The 18,190-nt window shown below is 44.4% G+C and overlaps 1 protein-coding gene across 1 annotated transcript in view; it reads left to right on the plus strand.

Annotated features, from left to right (window-relative positions):
• trak1a (trafficking protein, kinesin binding 1a) overlaps positions 1-18,190 on the plus strand; it is a 282,105-nt gene that overhangs the window by 100,359 nt on the left and 163,556 nt on the right. Inside the window, exon 2 of the mRNA XM_059945728.1 lies at positions 16,627-16,925. The gene's annotated coding sequence lies outside the window, so the exon portion shown is untranslated. The remainder of the gene's footprint in view (positions 1-16,626; positions 16,926-18,190) is intronic.

Genomic DNA, 18,190 nt, shown 5'->3' on the forward strand with positions numbered 1-18,190 from the left:
TGGAGAGTGACACCACGGTCAGTGGGACGGACTGACTGGAGAGTGACACCACGGTCAGTGGGATGGACTGACTGGAGAGTGACACCACGGTCAGTGGGACGGATGGACTGACTGGAGAGTGACACCACAGTCAGTGGGACGGGCTGACTGGAGAGTGACACCACGGTCAGTGGGACGGACGGACTGACTGGAGAGTGACACCACGGTCAGTGGGACGGGCTGACTGGAGAGTGACACCACGGTCAGTGGGACGGATGGACTGACTGGAGAGTGACACCACGGTCAGTGGGACGGGCTGACTGGAGAGTGACACCACGGTCAGTGGGACGGACTGACTGGAGAGTGACACCACGGTCAGTGGGACGGACTGACTGGAGAGTGACACCACGGTCAGTGGGACGGACTGACTGGAGAGTGACACCACGGTCAGTGGGACGGACGGACTGACTGGAGAGTGACACCACGGTCAGTGGGATGGACTGACTGACTGGAGAGTGACACCACGGTCAGTGGGACGGACTGACTGGAGAGTGACACCACGGTCAGTGGGATGGACGGACTGACTGGAGAGTGACACCACGGTCAGTGGGACGGACTGACTGGAGAGTGACACCACGGTCAGTGGGACGGACTGACTGGAGAGTGACACCACGGTCAGTGGGACGGACTGACTGGAGAGTGACACCACGGTCAGTGGGACGGACTGACTGGAGAGTGACACCACGGTCAGTGGGACGGACTGACTGGAGAGTGACACCACGGTCAGTGGGACGGACTGACTGGAGAGTGACACCACGGTCAGTGGGACGGACTGACTGGAGAGTGACACCACGGTCAGTGGGACGGACGGACTGGAGAGTGACACCACGGTCAGTGGGACGGACAGACTGACTGGAGAGTGACACCACGGTCAGTGGGATGGACTGACTGGAGAGTGACACCACAGTCAGTGGGATGGACGGACTGACTGGAGAGTGACACCACGTTCAGTGGGACGGACTGACTGGAGAGTGACAGCACGGTCAGTGGGATGGACTGACTGGAGAGTGACACCACGGTCAGTGGGATGGACTGACTGGAGAGTGACACCACGGTCAGTGGGACGGACTGACTGGAGAGTGACACCACGGTCAGTGGGACGGATGGACTGACTGGAGAGTGACACCACAGTCAGTGGGACGGATGGACTGACTGGAGAGTGACACCACAGTCAGTGGGATGGACGGACTGACTGGAGAGTGACACCACAGTCAGTGGGATGGACGGACTGACTGGAGAGTGACACCACGGTCAGTGGGACGGACGGACCGACTGGAGAGTGACACCACGGTCAGTGGGACGGACGGACCGACTGGAGAGTGACACCATGGTCAGTGGAATGAAGGGCATGGTGTCTGAGGTTGGTACCTGAACTGATCCCGGTGATCAGTGAGTGTTCATTGTTGATGGATTGCTGATGGTTAGGAGGGGAAGAGTTGAACTTAACTCCATGAGCTCTACACCATAGGGACAAACGCATGGCTTCCAGAAGTCACGGAGGAACTATACTCCTTCCATCCATTGCCCTGGTTTTGATTGTGCAGTGAGATCAGGTGATCCCCAGCTTTCTGAACCCTCGGCTTCTGCCTTTCAGATAGACTTGGAAAGGAATGACCGGAAGCAGAACAGACTGTAAACATCAGTTAAGTTAAAAGGCCAGGTACCAAGTTATTAAATAATAAGTAGATATTTTTTTAAAAATACCTTTGTATGAGTTTTATCTTGCAAGGATGGAATTAATGCCTTACTGACAGTGTTAGTGTTTGCAGATGGAGGTGGGTTGGAGTGGGGTGTGTAGGAGAACACACAGAATGGGACAATGTCCCAGATCATGCAGCCAGGACAAGTGTTTTCAAAGGTTTTTGCACTGTAAACAGTTCACCTTGGAAACAAAATTCTATTAAATTACTGATGTGCTGGTTGCAGCATTAAAGTCTGCTAGACATTTGTATTTGGTGGTTGTTCATGATCTGCTGGGAAGTCCCAAATGGATGTATTGACTAAGTTGTTAATCCTTCCGGCCAATTAATCTAAGAGATGAGGAGGTCTGCTTGAGCACAGTAGCCTCCTGGAAATGATAATCTGATGATCAAGTCTGATTTAATGTTAAATAAAAGCGGACAATTCTGGAAATAGCAGGTCAGTCATGCCTGTGGAAAGAGAAACCGAGTTAGTGTTTCAGTTTGAATTGAGAAGGAGACAAGGGATACTGCAGGGAGGTTCTTGGGGAGTGTCTTGGAAATCGGGGTGACCATAGGGATGAGCTGTAAACAAGATTATCTGCTCAATGAGTGAATGTGATCAGTTAGTGGGTGAGAATATGGACAAATGTGAGACATCAAACCATCTACTGGATTAACTCAGCTTCAAGCAGCATTTATGGGAGGTAAAGGTTTTGATGAAGGGTTTTGACCTAAAATATCTAAACTTCCTTTCCTCCTATGGCTACTGCTCAGCCCAATGAGATTGTTGCTCCAGATTCATGAATCTACAGACTCTTGGTCTGAAAAGGAAGTGCAGAGCAGGAAGACCTGCCAGGGAGATCGGACTGGACATGTCCTCCACTCCCAAATCAAAGCGGGAAATAAACAAGCTGAGGTAACGTCACAGATGGATGACTGATAGAGACAGAGAAATTAAGTTGTTCCAAGTTGTAGAATTCAGGAGTGAGTGCGGCAGGCTACAACGTGTCCAGACAAGGAGATGAGGAGGTGTTTCTCATACTTGCAGTGGACCTCACAGTAACAGTACAGCAGGGCACGATCTGATATGTCAGAGCAGAATGTGGAATTCAAGAATACAAAATAAACTGATTTTCTGTTTTAATGTTCTTAACTATTGGGGAAACCTTTTCCGAATAGTGCCATCTTCGAGGTCCACCTAAATGACACAGAACATTTCGTTTGATAGATAACATTCTAACAGTCCAGAGCTCACTCAGTACTCAGATTTTTAAACTCCCACCTGTGGTGTACAAGCCAAGTCTTCACTGATTCAGAATTCAGATGTTTGGTTGGGAAAGCAATGGTTTCTTAAAAAACTAATGCAAGGTGTTCTGTGAAATCTTTGCCAATATAACTTGGTTGTCAGAATGCTTGAAGGATGTCAGGCTTCCTTCAAAGATTCTTGCTGTTCGGTGACGGATGCCAGTTAGTTCTGAAACAGAACATGCATTTTTGAAAACCTATTCAACGAGCAGTCCAACCTCACACCCATCTGTGGGACTGTGACTTCTCATCAGGGAACTTCACTCCCCACATGGTTCAGTATGCTCTTTGTACTGCAAACTTCGTTCTGGCTCCAAGTGATCTCAGCAGTAGATCTTTGCCCAGGATTTATTCCCATTCTGATCACCAGCCTCAGTGGTTGTGGAAAAAGCTCACGAGCCAGCTGCTCCCATTCTGCAACTGTGTTGTTTAAAGGGCTGGCGCTCCACATGACCTCCTGTACAGGCTCTTGTCTTGTACTTGCACTATTACCTCAAAGGTCATGGTCTTCATCTTGGCACCATTCTACTGTCAATCGCTGTCATATCTCCCACTGTTGCCTTGGGACGGTCTTTACTTGATTACACATTCAGAAGGTCCTCGAGGCCCAAGTCCATCGCTTCCTGGAAGAGGCTGCAGTAGTTGAAAGGATGGTCAAGCCCTGTGGTATTCTTGCCTTGATAGAGGACAAGGTGAAGCGCTGGAAGAGTTTACCAAGTTGGGCAGCAACAATGAAGGGGAATAAACAGCTGGTAATTCGAGCCAAGACCTTTTGGCAGGACTGGACATGAAAGGGGAAGAAGCTAGAATTGGGAAGAAGGGTAGGAGTGCAAGCTGGCAGGTAGAAGTAGCTGTTCATGGTCATACACAGATTGTAAAGATCCAAGTTTAGAATCAAAGCTAAATAATATATTCCAGTCAAGATGGTGCCAACATACAATGTTATTTTGGTTGCCATCTTCCATATAACTCACAATGTTGGAGGATGGTGTTGTGGTTCCGTGCGTATGGATTGGATAATTGTGTTTATGGACTGTGGATTACTGGCTTTTATATTCTTTGTTTATTATCACCCATTTCTTTTCTGTTTTGTTCTGTGAGTGGGGGGGGGACTTTCGAGGTTGATGTGTGGGGAGAGGAATCATTATCTTGTCTCCTTCAATAGTGGAGAATAAGAAGGCACGAATATTCAGGATGAATCTGAATAAATTAGTTGAGTGTGATTATGCAATGGTGGATGATTTTGGTGAGGCCTGCCTGCCTTGTGTAATGTTGGAGGTACGAGGTGCGGAGTAATGAGATCATCTGGAATATTTGGTGGTTGTTCATGATCTGCTGGGAAGTCCCAAATGGATGTATTATTTGTTGAGGGGTTTAGGTAGGATGGTGTATGAAGAGTGGAAATTATCAACTGTTACACCTTTGTGGAATTAATAGTCTAGAGGTCAACCCTGTTACACAGAGCAGGTCGAGGAAGTTCAAGAAATAATCAAAGGTGGAAGAAATGGTTACTTGAACAAGTGTATGTTAATAACAGAAAGCCAGTTTCAGGCAAATTTTGTTCAAATGCAACTTTTGTGAAGTAAAGAGGCAATTGATGTTATTGTGGTGTGTAGATTGACTGATAAAGTACTCATATTATCAAGATAGCGGCATAGATTTAAATTAACTCAGTCCCAGGCAGGCAAGAATGTGAGATGTGAACCAGGAGCAGGCCATTTGGTTCTTTATATTAGCTTTGCAATGGTTGATCTTCCTCAATACCACTTTTCCCCAGTCATCTGCATCTTTCAGATCTCTGAGTATCCCAACGATCTGTCACTCTGACTTAAGTGTACTCTAGAAATGTGTTTACACAGCCTTCATGGAAAATAATGTGAAACATTCACCAGATTTTAGGTGAAGGAATTTTTCCCATCTAACCTAAATCCTGTTTCTAGTCACCCCTGCTAGGTGAAACATCAACCGCATATACACCCAATCAAGCCCTGTTTAAGAAAAATCTTTTCAATGAGATCTCCCTCATTCATAAAAAAATGCTTACGTCTGCTTTATTTCTCCCCTGGGTAATTGCATCATCTCAGGATCCAGTCTGTCATCTGCCAGTGGAGAGACCAGGTTTGTGCTTGTTTGAGGAGTGTCCTCTGAGGGCACTGGGGCTAATTCCCTGGGTAGCTGCTCTGCCTTCCTGAGAGCGGGCTGGATGGATGGTCCGTGTCCTGGCGTTTGGGTTTCTGCAGTAGGGCACTTGTGCATGTTGGAGAGATGGTCAGAGCACATGGAGTGAGCTGACACCCAGACTCTTGCCAAGCTTGTGATCTTCAGCACGGAACAGTTACGCAGTGATGTTTAAATATAGGTTACAGATTTTGCCCTTGTGCAATGTTATGCTTGAGTAGTTTAACAGGAAGGTCTGAAACCTCCTGATCCAGATGCAGTACAGTTTTCCAAGATTCAGCTCGTTCAGTTGAGGAGTTTTGAATGACTTCTACCCTCTTTGCACACTGACAATGTGGCGGATCACAGAGCCAGAATGCAGTTTGGTATTTCTACCTTGAAGAACTGCCCTGTGGATCATTGCCATACTTGGATGTGCCATTAAAGTTGCAATGTGTGACTTGGATGGAAACATTCCATGCTGTTACCATACATGGACCTGACACGGGCTCTTCGTGCAAGTGACAGATACATCAAATATCATCACATAAAGCCTACCTCATTTATTCGAATCACATTTGGCTAATGACTCTGCTATAATTATATATGTTTTCTTGTCTTGCTTGTGCATAATTACCACCTTGGATAACTGTGATTACTTGTAGCCCTTACAATTGGGGAGAAGTGAAACGGAAGCTTGCACAGAAGACATTTAAGAATTCTTTACCTAGAGGTCTTCCAATGCTGGTGATGATGCACATGGATGATTGACTTTAATCCAAGTTTAACACTTGTTGCTTCAGGTACATATTGAGAAACCTTGGGCAATAGTCTGAATTTAACAACATAATGGGCTGTTATTTCTACTGTAAGCAGTGACATCTGATTCTGTTTAAACACAAGTTGCCTCACTGGGGAAGTGTGTCAGACTTAAAGCCGTTGTAAGCTAAAATATAAGAGCAGGAAGAAGCTGTTCAGCCTATCAAGTCTGCTTCAGCATTCAGTAAGATCACAGCTAATTTTTTTTACACTCCAGTGTAATGTTTCTGTACTAATCCCACAACTGTTCATTTCCTTCCAGAAGTAGATTTTTTGATACTGTCTTGGAGGTGCTCAGCCTCAGCACCTCCACAACAGTCTCCTGGGCAGAGATTTCCTAAGATCCGCTGCCTCTTGGTGCTAAAATTTCACCCCGTTTGTCCTCAGTGACTGACCCCTTATAGTGAGCCTGTGACTAGTGGTTCTGTCTATGACAAAAGAAGGTCTACTCTGTTGTCATGAAAGAATTGAATTATTAATTGGATGACCTTCTCTTCTAAACTCCAGGGAGAATCGGTCCATTTGCTTAATCTCTTCTCAGATGACATCCCAGGAATCAGTTCCTTCATCACAAGTACTCCCTCCTTTTGTAAGGAGGCTAGGCCGTACACAGCAGACTCACCAAAGTTCCATGTTAAGGGAGCAAAATGTCTCAACAATTTGATCAAATGACTGAGACATTTTGCAATAAAGTCTATAGTGCCACCTGGTTTCCTATTGCTGCATATTAACTTTGTGACTCCTGTACAACCCGTGCACAGAGTTGTACGGGGGGGGGGGGGGGGGATGCTCTCGTACTCGTATGTGTCCACGATGTTTATTCAGCCTCGCCCCATTTCCCAGCAATTGACTCATGCCTCTCCAGACTCGTGTTATCCACATCCTTTTGTGTAATTTTTTTTTATTGAAGTTCATCAAACAAACATTTCCATAAGATGTATTTCAGACATTGTACATATATATCATATTTATCACAAATCTCCACAAAGTATTTATCTCAGGTATACACTTATAGAAAAGAGTGGAGAGAAAAAACAAGCAAAAGGAAAGAACTACATACAAGTAGGGAGTGATTTTTTTTTAACAACAGATTCATTGGTTTTTGAGAATAAAATCAGGCCTATGAGGCATTATGTAGTTAAACCATTTTTCCCAGTATGAATCAAATTGTTCCAGTTTATGATTAACAGATGCTGTTACCTTCTCCATTTTGTAAATGTCCATTGTAATTTCCATCCATGTATTTAAAGTTGGGCTCTCCTGTGATAACCATTTCCTAGTAAGAGTCTTTTTACCAGCCACCAGCAGTATATTCATTAAATATTTATCTCTTTTTAACCACTCGAGGTATATATCCAAAATATATGGTCTTACTCTCTAAGGGTATTTCACATTTAAAGATATCTTGCAGGGGGTCATTGTGTATCCCCCTCCAATAGTCTTTGATAACAGGGCAGTCCCAAAAAATATGATAATGATTTGCATTTTGATTTCCACAATTTCTCCAGCAAACAGGGAGGTTACTATCATAATGGGATTTCTGAGAGGGTGTAATAAAATATCTTATCAAGTTTTTCCATCCAAACTCCCTCTATTTCTGTGAACTGGTCCACTTCCATTGATACCTCCATATTATTGTCCATTCTTCCTCAGATATAATTATCCCTCCTTCCTTCTCCCATTTTGTTTTAATGTATGAAGTCGAATGTGTTTTAAGATTTGACAACCCCTTATACATGCTTGAAATGATTCTACTGCCATTATCTGAATTATATGCTTTTCTAAATAGCTCTATCAAGCATGTATTTGCCTTAGTTACATTTTTAAGCATCTTATTAACATATTGTCGCATCTGTAAATGCCGATAAAAATCTTGTTTTTCTAATAAGTGTTTCTCTTTAAGCATTTCAAAACTGAACAGTGTTCCTTCTTTCGTTATGTTGCAAAGAACTGTTATTCCTTTAGCTGTCCAGTCCTTAAATCTAGCATCCAATTTATTTGGTGTAAAATCTGAGTCATATGCACACCATTTAAGAATTGCAATATCTCCCTCTAGATTATATTCTTTTATAGTAGTTTTCCATATTTTAAGAGTCAATTTCACCCATGGGTTATCAATAGTATTTATGTACCTTTGCAGGTTGTTATCAGCCAGAATTACTTGTATGGGGATGGGAAGTACCCGCTCCTCAATGTTTTTCCATTGAGCGTCATATGATGGGTTGCACCAACATATCACAGCTCTCAACTGTGCTGCAGAATAATAATCTCTAAGAGAAGGCAAGCCCCATCCCCCCTTTTCCTTTGCTAACTGCAAAGTTTTGAGATGAACTCTAAGCCTTTTACCCTGCCAAATATACCTTGATAGCATCTTGTTCCATTCATTGAACAGATTTTGATTAATCTCTATTGGTAGGGTCTGAAAGAGATTTAACAGTCAGGGCAGTACATTCATTTTAATAGACTCAATCCTTGAACTGAGACTGAGAAAAGGAATCAGGTTCCATCTTGCCACATCTTCCTTAATTTTTTTATATAGAGGCTGATAATTACATTCTGATAATTTTGCCAAATCTTTTGGTATATTGATGCCCAAATATTTGAAAGACACTGTGTGCCATGCCCAGGGGTACCGACTTTCAATTTCTCTTGGCGGGCTATAGTAATATGAAAGTAATTGGGTTTTATCTATGTTGATCTTGTATCCTGATAATTGACCATATTATTCAAAGGATTGCATCAATTTAGGCAAAGAGTATGTTCGTTGCCCTAGATAGATCAAGATGTCATCGCATAACAAGCCAATTTATGCTCTGTCCCTTTAATAGTAATTCCCCTGATATCTTCATTTTGTCTGATGTATTGAGCTAAAGGTTCCAGATATAATATGAAGAGTAGTGGTGACCATGCACAACCCTGTCTCGTGCCCCTTTCTAGGGTAAGACCGTTTGATAAATATCCATTGATTTTAATCCTAGCAGTAGGACTGTCATATAATGTCTGTATAGTTTTAATAATTGTGTCTTGGAAACCAAATCTATGTAAAACTCTGTAAAGAAAATTACAATTAACCGAATCAAATGCTGTTTCAACATCCACGTTTATCACTATTGCTTCGATTTTATTTTTTTCTCTATAAGCCGTAATGCGAAGTGTCCTTCGTATATTGTCTTGTATCTGGCGTTGTCGTATAAAACCTGTCTGATCGTTACGTATCAGTATGGGTAGAAACTCCTCTAATCATTTGGCCATGATGGAGGTAAATAACCTATAATTTACATTAAGAACGGATATTGCTCTAAATGACCCGCATTCCATTTTATCCTTTCCTTCTTACAGTATAGCTGAGATTATCACTTCCTTCCAACTGGGTGGCACTTGTGCCTATTCTAGAGCCCAGTTCAATGTGGGGAGTAAAACAGGAATTAACTAATTTTTAAGTTCTTTGTACCACTTTGCTGTATACCTATCTGATCCTGGTGACTTGCTTAATTTAAGCCTACTAATTGCAGCTTTTAATTCAGCTTCAGTTATGTCAGCAGTCATTATTCTATTTTGTTCTTCGTTTAAAGTGGGTAACTCTGGAGAATTCAAGAAGGTGTCAATTTGGGTTATGCTTCCCCCTGGAACTTTGGAATATAGAGTTTTGTAAAACGCTTCAAAAGCTTCTTGAATTTCACTTAGCTTATTTTTTATCATTTTCATTCTTGGGTCCCTAATTCTATGAATTGTATTTTCTGCTATCTTTTTTTTTCAGTTTTCACGCCAGTATTTTCATAGATTCCGATTCACTTTCATAATGTCTCTGTTTCAGAAACATTAAGTTTTTTCCTGATTTCTTGCATAGCCAAATTATTTATTTCATCCCTGATTCTTTTAATCTCCCCTAATGTATCCTGTGCCAAATTCAATTTGTGTTTTTCTCTCGTTCCTTCAGCCTATTTTGTAATTCTTCTAATGTTTTATTCCTTTTTTTTTCTTATATGAAGATATCACTATAATTTTCCCTCTTAAGACAGCCTTCAGAGTATCCCATAAAATGGGAGGTGAAACCTCTCCATTATCATTAAATTCGAAGTAGAGACCAATTCCTTTTTAAATTTGTTCCTTAAAGTACGGATCATTGAGTAGACTTGAATTTAGTTTCCAAATAGTTTCTTTGGTTGTAGGTCAAAATCAACAGATAAATATTTAGGTGCATGGTCACTTGCATCTATTGTCCCAATTCCACAGGTGTTTATTTTGTCTTTTGTCTTTTCCAAATGTTATGAAGTAGTCTGTTCTTGTATATACAGAATGGGGAGCAGAATAATGAGTGTAATCCCTTCTGTCTGGGAAAAGGTCCCTCCATATATCAATTAAACCAACATCCTCAAAAAGTGTGTTTACTTTCTTATGTAAAGATTTTGTTTCATAGGTTTTTCTATTCTAAGTTTTGTTGTAATTGTAAATTTAAGTCTCCCCCACATATCAGGAGACCTTCTGTTTCCGTTACCATGATATCAGTAATTTTCTGAAAGAAACCAATATCACTTATGAGGTGCATATGGGGGTGCATATGTATTCAATAGAGTAACTGAATTGCCGTCTATATTCCCCCTTACCAGAATATATCTGTCCTCTTTATTTCCCACTTCAAATACTTTTTCAAAATTTAGCTTACTTGTGATGAGAATAGCAACTCCTCTCCTATGTCCTGATTTATATGAGGAGAAAAACAGATCAGTGAAGCCCATTCTTTGAGGGAAGTAAGGGGAAGCCCATTCTTTGAGGTAAGGGGAGGGAAGTAAGGGGAAGCCCATTCTTTGAGGTAAGGGGTGGGAAGTAAGGGGAAGCCCATTCTTTGAGGTAAGGGGTGGGAAGTTCACGAGGGATGTTAGAGGAAGGTTTTTCACTCAGGGTGGTTGGTGCGTGGAATGCACTGCCTGAGTCAGTGGTGGAGTGAAATTTAAATGTCACTAGTGAAATTTAAGAGACTACTAGACAGGTATATGGAGGAATTTAAGGTGGGGGGGTTATATGGGAGGCAGGGTTTGAGGGTCGGCACAACATTGTGGGCCGAATGGCCTGTACTGTGTTCTACGTTATATTCTCTTTAGTTTTTTATGCTCATTATCACTTAAATGAGTTTCCGGTAAATATACTACATGGGCTTGTTCTTTTTTCATTTTGGATAAAATTCTCTTGTGTTTGATTGGATTTAATAGCCCATTTACATTAAAAGAAATGAATTTTAACTTGTCCTTAGCCATCTGTATTTATCTGTCAATGTATCGTTGAAATTAGAATAAAACTTAATCGATCTACTCCCTGAACAAATAAGAACCAAGAAACGCAAATAATAACAAAAATGGCAACAAACGTGTGATTCCAAGGCTGAGGTCTCTAGTAGATGACCCTGTGTTGAGCTGGAGGAAATGTCTAGCTGTGGGGGACAACCCCTTCCTACTTGTGAGTTGAGGGCCCCCATTGCGGTATTCATAAAAGTCAGTGAACAAATCCATTACACAGAAAAGATCTGTGTGTGTGTGTGTGTGTGTGTGCGTGCGATCTCTCTCTCCCTCCCCCTCCCCACACACACACACATACATATATTACATACATACAGATATATATACTCATTTTGGTGGGTAAAAAGGAGTAAGTGGGTGAATAAAGAATAACAGCTAAGTAATATAAAATCCACATTATAATAAGTATTTCTCCAGATGGGTATATCACCGTCTACTTTTGCTTTCATTTAGCTTCTCAACATTTTTAAAGTTAGCCAAACCTTATGGCTCTTCTGAAGGGAGTGAGGACTGTCTTTGGGAAACTCCCGGTCTCTTCCTGATATATTGCTCTCGGCCTCCTCCCGTCTCCTGCCTTCTCGTTTCTCGCAGTATTTCCCAAGCCGAGCGGGACAATTCCTCAGCCAGACTCTTTCGTTTTGATCATTTTGACGGGCAACCCTCTGGTCTTCATGTCTGTAGTCGCATCTTCCACTGTCTGGTACAACCGCATCCTGTTGTCATATAACACTCGAAGTTTAGCAGGGTACGGAGTTTGAAATCTAATCTTATTTTGCTTTAATACTCGCTTTACTTCAGAGTATTCTTTGCGTTTCTGGAGGACCGCGGGGGGCTAATCTTGGTTGAAATATATTAATTTATCCTCTTAAAAACACTCTCTTCTTACCCCAGGCCCTTGGTGGACTCTCCGCCTTGGTGCTGTACCGAAGGAATTTAATTATTATTGAGCGTGGCTTTCTATCCTGGATAGGTTACGGGACGAGCACACGGTGCGCTCTTTCGACTTCCAGCTCCATAGCCGGAGGAAGATCCAGCGCATCCGGCAGTAACTTTCCCACAAACTCTGTCTGTCATAGACGAGCCCTCCGCTCCTTCGGGAACGTTGTAGATTCTGATATTTTTCCGCCGTGATCTTCCCTCCAGGTCAAGCAGTTTACCTTCTTGGTGATGTAATATTTTTATTGTCTTTCTCAGTATCCGTTCCACGTTTTGAACGCGATCTTCCACATTCTCAATGCGAGTCTCTGCCATCGCTATTTTTTGATTGACACTGGCGAGCTCTGCCTTAATATCACAGAGCTGCTTCTTCATATCTTTCTGGACCTCCATTATTTCTTTCAGGATTTTGAAGATATTCGCCGCTTTGCCTGATCAAGGCCTGGCGTCCGCCTCGCTAGCACGCGGTCGGGTTGGAGAACCGCTCGCTGCACTCCTCTCGGACACGGGCTCCGCAGTGTTATCCACATCCTAAACATACAAAATGTATCTACCTCAAACACTCCCCCCCCCCCCCCCCCCAAATAGTTGGTTCCACATACATTGCTGCCACATTGTTAGGCAATAAAGTGGCCACGGAGTATATTTGTGGCTTTTTGCTGCTGCGGTCCACCCATTCCTACTGTACGTTTTCTGTCTCTCAACAAATGACTATTATGTCCTATCCCATGTGATTTAGCTTGCTAATATACCATGACATTCTTCCAAAGGCTCAAAAATATTACATTCTTCTCTTTCTTGCTACATCTTTAAAATTCTAAAAATTATTTTTCAACACATTCCAATATTTGGGAACAGTTTTGGAGTTCATCAAGTGTTGGAGGGTGATTGACGAAAGTTAAACTGTGGGTGTTGTCTATGTAGAGGTAAGTCAGGAGCTCCTGGGAGTCTCATCCAGAAGATAATGATGTGTGGGATTCATGGTGTGTTGGCTGTTTGGATTCAGAACTGGCTTGCCCATAAAACACAGGGTAGTGATCTCTGGGACTTACTGGTCAGTGACAGGTAGTGTTCCATAGGCATCGTACTGGAACCTCTGCTATGGGCAGAGATCTGGCAGACAGAGTTTAATCTGCTACATATGAGGTATTGTGCTTTGAGAGATCAAATGATAAGGGACAGTACACTGTTACTAGCAAGACCCTTGTGCAGAGTGATATTGGGGTTCAAATCAATAGCCCCCTGAAAATGGCTACCACAATTACGTTATAAAGAAGGTGTTTGGCATACTTCCTTTTATTCATCGAGATTCTGAGTTCAAGAGTCAAGAAATTATGTTGCTGCCTTATGAGAATCTGGTTAGGTTGTACCTGGTATATTGTACAAGTATTGCATTGGGTTCTGTTTGCCATGTTATAGGAAGAAAGTGGAGGCTTTGGGGAGGGTGCAGAGGAGATTCACCAGGATGCTGCCTGGATTAGAGAGGGTGCAGAGGAGATTCACCAGGATGCTGCCTGGGTTAGAGAGGGTGCAGAGGAGATTCACCAGGATGCTGCCTGGATTAGAGAGGGTGCAGAGGAGATTCACCAGGATGCTGCCTGGATTAGAGAGGGTGCAGAGGAGATTCACCAGGATGCTGCCTGGATTAGAGAGGGTTCAGAGGATATTCACCAGGATGCTGCCTGGATTAGAGAGGGTGCAGAGGAGATTCACCAGGATGCTGTCTGGATTAGAGAGGGTGCAGAGGAGATTCACCAGGATGCTGCCTGGATTAGAGAGTGTGCAGAGGAGATTCACCAGGATGCTGCCTGGATTAGAGAGGGTGCAGAGGAGATTCACCAGAATGCTGCCTGGATTAGAGAGTGTGCAGAGGAGATTCACCAGGATGCTGCCTGGGTTAGAGAGGGTGCAGAGGAGATTCACCAGGATGCTGCCTGGATCAGAGAGGGTGCAGAGGAGATTCACCAGGATGCTGCCTGGATTAGAGAGGGTGCAGAGGAGATTCACCAGGATGGTCCCTGGATTAGAGAGGGTGCAGAGGAGATTCACCAGGATGCTGCCCGGATTAGGGAGGGTGCAGAGGAGATTTACCAGAATGCTGCCTGGATTAGAGAGGGTGCAGAGGAGATTCACCAGGATGCTGCCTGGGTTAGAGAGGGTGCAGAGGAGATTTACCAGGATGCTGCACGGGTTAGAGAGGGTGCAGAGAAGATTCACCAGGATGCTGCCTGGATTAGAGAGGGTGCAGAGGAGATTCACCAGGATGGTCCCTGGATTAGAGAGGGTGCAGAGGAGATTCACCAGGATGCTGCTTGGGTAAGAGAGGGTGCAGAGGAGATTCACCAGGATGCTGCCTGGATTAGAGAAGGTGCAGAGGAGATTCACCAGGATGCTGCCTGGGTTAGAGAGGGTGCAGAGGAGATTCACCAGGATGCTGCCTGGGTTAGAATGCATGTACGATAAGGAAAAGTTGAACAAACTTTGGTTGTTTCTTCCAGAACAACAGAGGGTGAGGGGAGATCTGGTAGGCCAGGGGTCACCAACCGGTTTAATATTGACAATATTCTTGCGGACCGGCCAGCAGCATTTTAAGTAATGTTTGGATATTAAACACACAGCACATATTTTCCTTGTGTGAATATAGTCGTAAGTCGATTATAGCTCATTTATAAGTCAATAGCATCATAACATTTTAAGTAACGTTTGGATATTAACCACACAGCACATATTTTCCTTGTATGAACATATAAAATCAGTACAACACACCAGTGAGAGGACAAGGTAAGGGCCGGAGGTCCCCGCGCCGGGTCCGCGGCGGTCACAGTCCGGAGAGAGTGACCGACCGAGTAAGGAGTGCGACAGGGCACATGCCCGCCCCCCTTGTAAGTAGGTCGGATCAATTGGCCGACGAAAGTTTGGCTCGAGGGATGACTTTCAGTAGATCGCAGCGAGGTAGCTGCTTTGCTACTTACGAAACCCTGAGCCCGAATTAGGTCGTCTGCGAATATTTTAGCACCGGGTTCCCCACGAACATTCGGTGTGCTAAACGGGTTTAGAGGCGGCGCCCATCTGTCCGCGCTCCGGGCCAGTAGCAACGGCACTTCTCGCCGGTCGCGTGATGCTGGTTGGGAGGGTTTTATTGGGCTGAATACGCTACGTTTCGTAGGATTTTCTGTTTGAAGGCATTGGTGTTCCCATATAAGGCTGTCATGCAGCCAGTCAGCGCACTTTTGATCTCATGCTGAATCTCTGCAGACTGCTGAAGAATTAGAGGTGCTGTCGCACTTTCTTTGCATTCACACTTGCATGATGGGTCCAGGACAGGTCCTCAGAGATAGTGACACCCAGGAACTTCAAGTTACTGACCCTCTCCACCTCTGATCCTTGCGTGAGGACTGGACCTCTGATTTCTCTCTCCTGAAGTCGACAATCAGTTCCTTGGTCTTGCTGACATCGACTGAGAGGTGGTTGGTATGGTTCCACTCAGCTAAGTTTTCAGTCTTCCTCATGTATGCTGATTCATTGCCACCTTAGATTTGGTCCTCAACATGGTGTCATCAGCTCACTTGAATATGGTGTTGGAGCTATGCTTAGCCACACAGTCACAGGTATAAAGTGAGTAGAACAGGGGGCTGAAGCATCCCTGTGGTGTAATTGGCTGATGGAGATTGTGGAGGAGTTGGTCTTGCCAAACTGACTGCGGTCTGCAAATAAGGGAATCCAGGATTCAATTTATTGTGGGATAAATCTGATCTTTCTCATGAGAGGGAATCTCCAGAGGGTGATGGTGGCTTTGGGAGTGAGGATCTGGAGAGTGATATGTGTGTCTCAGAGTGAGGGTCTGGAGAGTGATGTGTGAGTCTGGCAGTGAGGGTCTGGAGAGTGATGGGTGGGTCTGGGAGTGAGGGTCTGGAGAATGATGGTGGCTCTCGGAGTGAGGGTCTAGAGAGTGATGGGTGAGTCTGGGAGTGAGGGTCTGGAGAGTGATGGGTGAGTCTCAGAGTGAGGGTCTGGAGAGTGATGGATGGCTCTGGGAGTGAGGGTCTGGAGAGTGATGGTGGGTCTGGAGAGTGATACATGTCTCAGAGTGACGGTCTGGAGACTGATGGCTCTGGGAGTGAGGGTCTGGAGAATAATGGTGGATCTGAGAGTGAAGGTCTGGAGAATGGTGGCTCTCGGAGTGAGGGTCTGGAGAGTGATGGGTGAGTCTGGGAGTGAGGGTCTGGAGAGTGATGGGTGGGTCTGGAGAGTGATGGGTGAGTCTCAGAGTGACGGTCTGGAGAGTGATGGATGGCTCTGGGAGTGAGGGTCTGGAGTGCGATGGTGGGTCTGGAGAGTGATACGTGTGTCTCGGAGTGACGGTCTGGACAGTGATGGTGTGTGTTCTATCATTTCAGGTGTGCCAAGGATACTGGAACTGGTCTGGTAGCGGGATTGGTTTCCCCAGGGCCTGATCCAGGGTTCAGCAATCGCCCTGCCGATGGCCATCTATTGGACCCATTGAAACTTGCCAAACTGGACACCGCAGCCCTCAGTGGAAACATCTCGGCTGACACCCTGTCTGCCCCGGAGCTGTCGGATTGCCCATTGCCAGCCTGTGACACAGGCACCCATGAGGTGCACTACGTGAGGGAGGCAGGAGAGCCAGAAGATGCCGCCTGCAGCAAGGAGCACAAGGATGCCTGCACCATTACTGGTACGTCACTGACATTTAGTGTCACAGTAACGCAGACTGTTGTGGTCTTTATGCTAGTGAGCAAAGGACAGGGAACAGCACCCAACCACTTCTCGAACTTTGCACTCGCAATCAGAATGTGACCATTCCTTCCTGTCAAGGAGTAGCAAAGAGAGTAAACAGACACTGGTCTTTATCTTGGGTTTCCTGTACGCTACTGAAGTTTGCAACTTGCTCTATCACTGACTCTACACTGCTGACCTGCAGTTAATCACCCAGTCCAACCGTTCCTCCATGGCCTCTTGCACTGAACAGGCCTGTGGGTTCACCACTACCTTCCTGACCTGAGGCTGCTTCATATCCTGCATGTTCTCGCTGGCATCACCCAGTTCAGGAGCACATTTGCAACATTCCCCTTTTCACCTCGATATGGGACAGACAGACTTCAGAGATGGAGGCTGGGTCCTCCTTCTTTCTAAGACCATAAGACACAGGAGTAGAATATGGCCCAGAAATCCAGAATTTTATTGTGGCTGATTTATTATCCCTCTCAACCCTATTTTCCTGATTTCTCCTTGTAACTTTCGACACCCTTACCGTTACTAATCAGAACTTAGCAACATCTGCTTTAATTATAACCAATGAATTGACTTCTGTAGTTGTGGCAAAGAATTCCACAGATTCACCACTCTCTGGATAAGAATTTCCTCCTCCTCTCTGCTGTAAATGGATGTCCTGTTCTGCGGCTGTGTCCTCTCCTCCTGGACTCCCCCACTAAAGGTAAATACACTTTCTTCTCCACATCCACTCTACCTAGGCCTTTCAATATTCGATAGGTTGCAATAAGATCCCCCCCCACCCCCGCTCATTCATCTAAACACCAGCAAGTACAGGCCTAGAGCAATCAAATGCTCCTCAAGCATTAACCCTTACGTTCCCAAATCATCCACGTGAGCCTCCTCTGGACACTCTCCAATGCCAGCTCATCTGTTCTTGGATAAGGGGCCCAAGATGGCTCACAGTATTCCAAATATGGTCTGACCAGTGCCTTGTACAGCCTCAGCATTACATTCTTGCTTTATATTCTAGTCCTTTTGGAACAAAGTACTTAGTGAGTTTGTCTGCCATTTCTTTGTCCCCCATTACTACCTCTCCAGCATCATTTTCCTGTGCTCTGATATCCACTCTTGCCTCTTTTTTACTCTTTATACAGTATGTCTGAAAAGACTTACAGTATTCACTTTTATATTGTTGTCTAGCTTACCTTCATAGTTCTTTTAACTCCT

The sequence above is a fragment of the Hypanus sabinus genome, chromosome 20, assembly GCF_030144855.1.
Source record: "Hypanus sabinus isolate sHypSab1 chromosome 20, sHypSab1.hap1, whole genome shotgun sequence".
Classification (NCBI taxonomy): Eukaryota; Metazoa; Chordata; class Chondrichthyes; order Myliobatiformes; family Dasyatidae; genus Hypanus; species Hypanus sabinus.